The 6,121-nt window shown below is 44.3% G+C and overlaps 1 pseudogene; it reads left to right on the forward strand.

Annotated features, from left to right (window-relative positions):
* The first annotated feature begins 2,896 nt into the window (after positions 1–2,896).
* On the forward strand, positions 2,897–3,787 carry LOC148501664 (cyclin-dependent kinase 5 activator 1-like; annotated as a pseudogene).
* The last annotated feature ends 2,334 nt before the right edge of the window (positions 3,788–6,121 follow it).

Raw genomic sequence — 6,121 nt, forward strand, 5'->3', positions numbered from 1 at the left:
ATTATGTCCATGTCGACATGTTCACTGCGGACATTCTGACTGCCGACATAACGACCACATACCATGGACAATATAGCCAGCGCCACCTCTTTATATAAGTTATAAAGGTTTTCTTGCAGTTTGTGGCACTAGAAGAACTTTGCTTAGTGTTTGAGTTATTGCTGTTAGAGCTGCTCCAATATGCTACACTACCTAGTCTTTGGGATCAGTTCAATTAGGAACGAGTTTGGTTCGGTGAGGCGTTTTCACTGTCAATTCGCACAGCATTTGCAATTAATTTCGCATTTAATTTTAAGTACAAATTAAAAACGTAAATATTGGGTGCAGGACGCACCAACGGCAGCACCCAGAGTTCTAGTGATGACAGAGGCAATTTCAAGAAGGGGTAAGATCCAGTGCAATGGTTGATATATACCTCTGTATATAAGGCTGTGCTCTGCACACACAGGAACACGGACACAGGTGTACTGTAAATACATCAATGCCTATACCTGTAGTCAGTTTCCGCTGCATAGAATGTCAGAGTTAGCGAGTCCCAGTGTTTCCATCTTATCAGGACATGTCTGTGTGTGGTTCTGTGGCCCTAAGATTTTCTGTGTTTCTTAGGTGACTCCACCATGATGAATGTCCACATTCCGAAGATGTACTGTCCGTAGAAGCACCAGATAGTGGGATTACTGACAGGAAATGACCTGACATGTATATCGTACTCAGGAGCGGGGTGACATCTGCCCCCCAGGCCGCTACAATTTTTAAGTTAGGGGCTACCGGCTGGATCCAGCCACACGCTGCATCACATGCTTGTTGTGAGAAGATGCTCCCTGACCGCTCCATTTATCCTATTCATACAGAGTGGCAGAGGAGCTTCTGTCTGTCTCCTGGCCACGGTAGCGGGGCAGATTGGGACATCGGGAAAGCGGGAAGGTTCGGCCCAGGCTGAATCATGTGCTGCGCTTTCGGGATTGTGTTCCATTGTGGAACGTAAGTCAGAAGCTGTTACATGTTCCAGCTAGCGGGCACATCCGGGCGCCAATAGCCAGTGCAACCACATTGCAGCAGAGGGCCGTGGCCGTCATCACATGCGGGGGAGCGAGTGCCAGTAGGTGTGCACATCCCGGCAGACAGGGTCACATGGGCACAGGAATGTAGGAGGGAAGGAGCCACAGATACGAGCAGCCTCAACCAGGAGATGGATCCCAGCAGCTGGAAAAGGTGCTCTGGCAGTAGGGGAGCTGGAGGTCGGCGCCACCTGGAGCAACCCAGGAGTAGTGGGACCTGGAAGTTGGAGAGGTGAGAGGGCGATCAGCTTCACACAGACACTAAAGGGGGGCGGAACATTTGGAGGTTTGGGTCGGTGAAATCTGGAGTCGAATTTAAATAGGGAGCGGCAGATTTGTAAGGAGCAAGGAGAGGCGGCCAGCTTGTGGATCTGGTTATATGTGTAATTATTCTAGAGGTCACTGTTATGGTCTCTGTATTGAAGAGAGGACACTAGAATAGTTTCTATTTTGTCAGATGGGGCTGGTAGGTTATGTATTTGTTAATAGCTCTTTGACATAACAAGTAAATTCTATGGCTATTTAAACCACACTCATATTAGATACACATTGCTTCTGACCACACTCACATTAGATACACCATGCCTCTGACCACACTCACATTAGATACACCACGCCTCTGACCACACCCACATTAGATACACCATGCCTCTGACCACACCCACATTAGATACACCACACCTCTAGCCACACCCACATTAGATACGCCACACCTCTGAGAAATGTATAATGCTATTTTTTCCGTCGCAGTTCTTTGGTAGAAAATCGAGGGCCACATGCTTGTGTTTGCCCCTTAGACTTAACATTACCAGTTAGCCCCTGACCATACTCACATCCCGGACAGTGTACCTCTAATCACAAACCTAAATTTCCTGATTCAGTAGTGTATACATATGTACATATTCTGAGTGTGTGTGTAAATAAATATATATATATATATATATATATAAAACACAGTGGGGTGTATAATTACGGCTGTATGAAAACAAATGCTGCTGAAGGGTGATCTTGCTGCCCAACTATGGTGACAAAGCCACGCCATGTTCTGGACCTAAAACTCACTGTGAAGATGCAGTTTTACCCGGCGAGCAGAGCTATGTACCTTCACCTTTGGCTGATATCTTGGGTAAAGGGTCCAGGTGTATAAGCTAAATCAGATACAGAAAACAGTCAGGATAAATCTCTGCCGAAATAGATTTTCTATATGTCAGTGAAATGTAAATTCATTCCCCCCTTCTCGGTCCTTGGTTTAATACCGGTTTATTAAAAAGGGTTTCAGTTTATTAGGATTCAATAAAATTCTCACACAGAACCTCAGAGATAATGTTAGTTTTTTAAATTCATTATAGCACTTACCTATTTCATGTTTTACTCAGATGGATTTTGCTATCTGGGTGCCACAGACTTACGTATTCAGACAATGATTTTACACTTAATATTTACACACTGGACATAGATAATCAGTGCTAGATTGATTTACTATAGTTTTCTGCTGCTGCCTGACCAGGACATTCAGTGTACTCACACAAGACATCACTTTTTGAAATCGCCTAGACGTTATCAGCAGCTCATTAGCATAAATAACGCATTACAATCATCATTCCATGTCACAATGCCCATTGTAGGCAGAGCACCTCTGACAGCAACCTTCTGGACTCAGTTGCTGCCTAGTCTACAAACAGGCAGCTTCTTTTGCAAAGTGCTGGAAATTGATTGTGCCTATCTGATTGTCTGCTGCAGTCAGAGCCACCACAGATCACAGACCGAATCCGAATTTGATTCCTGGAGACATTTCTGCTTGCAGGTACCATGGATAAAGAATAGGACCTTGAATAGTAATGTGGAATTGCTTCCCACTCTCGTGCTTCCGCAAGGTGGGTCTGCATGAGGAAGATTCATCAAATGGTACCCAACGTGCTACTGTCGAGAAGAGCGAGTCAGGAAGATCTGTTGAAAGACATTCGCTCATCCATCGCTTTAGGCGATTTATGGCTAAGAGGAGACAAGGTAAATATGGTGAAACCAATGTTACCCATCTCATCAGAGAGAGCATGAAGGATTCTATGTCCTGTGTTGATTTGACAACCTTCACACAGGTCTCACATAACACTCTTGCCAAGAAGCCTGTACCTAATGTCTTTGAGTCAGCTGAAGACCAGCAAGTGTGCTTGAGTCCAAAATGCGCAATGATGCAGGTTTCCACCAGCGAGCTCCTGAGCTGTTTTGCCAAGTTCATCTGTTGTATGTGTAACCAGTTCAACAATCTGTCACCTACAGATATCATTTTATGGATGACAAGCATAGATATGACTCTCACTGGATACTGGCAGGAAGAAGGCTTCATCAACCCGGCCAATGTTGTATTCCTCTACATGCTCTGCTGAGAGGTCATTCCATCAGAGCTGAATAGTGAGCAAGAACTACTGGCATTTCTGTCAACATGTCTGTACATATCCTACACATGCGTGGGTAGTATGACCTCCTATCCGATGAAGCCATTCCTAGTTGAAAGCTCAAAGGAAGCCTCTTGGAGCCACTGCCTATCTATTATTGATTTCATGAGCTCAAAGATGCGCCACATCCATAATGACCACCTGTATTTCATCCAGGTCTTTGCTGATCTCAAGGCTGAGGGTGGACAGGAGGATATAAAAACAGCCTAGAATAGTACTTGTACACAGCAATCTCCACCATCAGCTCCATGCTGTGCTCCACCATCAGCTCCATGCTGTGCTCCACCATCAGCTCCAGGTGTGCTCCACCATCAGCTCCAGGTGTGCTCCACCATCAGCCCCATGCTGTGCTCCACCATCAGCTCCATGCTGTGCTTCACCATCAGCTCAAGGTGTGCTCCTCCATCAGCCCCATGCTGTGCTCCACCATCAGCTACATGCTGTGCTCCACCATCAGCTCCATGCTGTGCTCCACCATCAACTCCAGGCAGTGTTCTAAAATAACAAGCTCAAACATCAGCTCCAGTACTGCTCCCAGCAAGAGTCTATCACCAATGCCATATGGTACGCTATATCCTGCTGACTCTTTCAACACTCAGTCAGATCCCATCATCTATCTCTGGCTATACACAAGATCCTATTAACAAGTCTCAGCAGCATACTATACTTGCTAAGATTCTTCTATATGCATCCTGTGGCTCTGGTGTCTTCTGCTCTCACTGGTCCCATCCAGTCTGTGCTATCTGCTACTTCTACCAATTTATTCTACTGGAATTTAGAGACTCTGTTCCAGAGACTGAGCCATTGTCTCAGTTACCCCAGGCCACAAGGCAGCTCTCCAGCCTACTCCATTCCTTTTACCAAACTGCATGAGGAGGAGTTTCATCAAGACCTCTAGCTTCATCCACTCTCCTAATACAGAAGCTGGCCTTAGGGTTCCTGAACCCAGAGAATTGACAATAAAATGTTTTGTTTGTTTTTTTACTATAAAATTGGTTGGCGTATTATTTTGCTTGACAGGTCTCATATATGGATTGGGTTCAACTGTGCAATTTTTTACTATTTTGTCACTGTAACAATGATCTGCAGAGGGTCCAGAGATTGCCTTATGGGCCACCAATATCTGTTTGCAAATCAGAAAGCGGCACTTGAAATATTTATCTAAAACCGGGGGTGTCAGGTCTTCTCAATATATCTTGCATGGTGGCGTTAGTGGTGATACAAGTTTTCCAGCTTTATGCCACTGCATAAACCCAGTGCCAGTCTTGGAGATCTATTCTTACAGGCTATGCATACATTCTTTTGATTTTTTTTTTAGGTTTAGTGTCTATTTAAAGTAAATGTAGTAGATTTTATGGAACTTTATAATCAGTGATGATTGGATATAAACATTAGTCTACTTTTTGGTTCATTTCAAAACTTGAAGCTGGCAGAAAGCGGATCAGCTGCAAAAATTAAGCTCCCGCACCCATTTATTTTTCATCTCCCTTCCAGCTCTAGGTTTTGAAGTTGGCTCTTAGCTTCAGGGCCGAATCAACCATAAGATATCATACAGTAGGCCAGTAGGCCCTCTGGGGCATGCCTGGCACTGGACAGTGGCAGGTTGCCAGGTTCACCCAATCGGTGATCCGCATCTCCAGCCTGTGAACAAGACTAACCCTCTCCCTAGTGCCTAAATTTCTCTCCAGTAGCCCAACCCTAACCAGATTTAGATCCCATGGGTCGCCAGACAAGATACTATTTTGGGACCCCCCATTGTCTATTGGATCTAGATTTCAATTTATACATCCCTCATAAATGTCAGTAAGCCACACATGCGCAGTACTCCCGATAGATGAGCAAAGAGACAGCTGACGTGGTCACATCACTCCGAACACATCACAGGGACGGGCTACTTTCAGAGTCCCTGTGGATGGTATTTTATACATTCTGGCAGTGTATCATTTCTTATTGCCGCAAATAGCTGCCATAAGAATTTACAATCATTGGTTTTAAAACCCAATAATTGATAAATATGCCCTATTTATCTGTCTGTCTCTCTCCAGATATGTGAATGGATATGTCACGGTGCAGCTTCTGTCCTGACTGGGGCTGGAGGGTAAAATACAGTAGTTAAATATTTGACTCTTAGGGGTATATTTACTAAAGTGAGAGTTTTTAGAAGTGGAGATGTTGCCTATAGCAACCAATCAGATTCTAGCCATTATCTTCTAGAAGGTGCTAGATAAATGTTAAGTAGAATCTGATTGGTTGCTCTGGGCAACATCTCCACTTCTAAAAACTCTTACTTTAGTAAATGTACCCCTTAGAGTTACAAGTGATGATGAAAGATGGTGCCTTCCTCTTTCTTAGTAATTATCACTCGAAAAAAATAATAATAATATAATGGTGTAGTATAACAAAATACGGAGGATCCGATTCACCCAATCTGTGAGGGGTAACACCAGCGCAGAGATTAGGAAAGACGGTTGCCCAAGGAAACACACCCTGTTGGTAATGCTCTTACTAAATGGCAGGTAAACGAGCTCCTCATAAGTTTCTTTGATGTAGATTCCTCCTGCAAACCCTTCAATAAACCACCTTCTTACTTATTGGTCCGAGATATCTTTA

This window comes from Taudactylus pleione, unplaced genomic scaffold, assembly GCF_031769625.1.
Source record: "Taudactylus pleione unplaced genomic scaffold, aTauple2 ptg000507l, whole genome shotgun sequence".
NCBI lineage: Eukaryota > Metazoa > Chordata > Amphibia > Anura > Myobatrachidae > Taudactylus > Taudactylus pleione.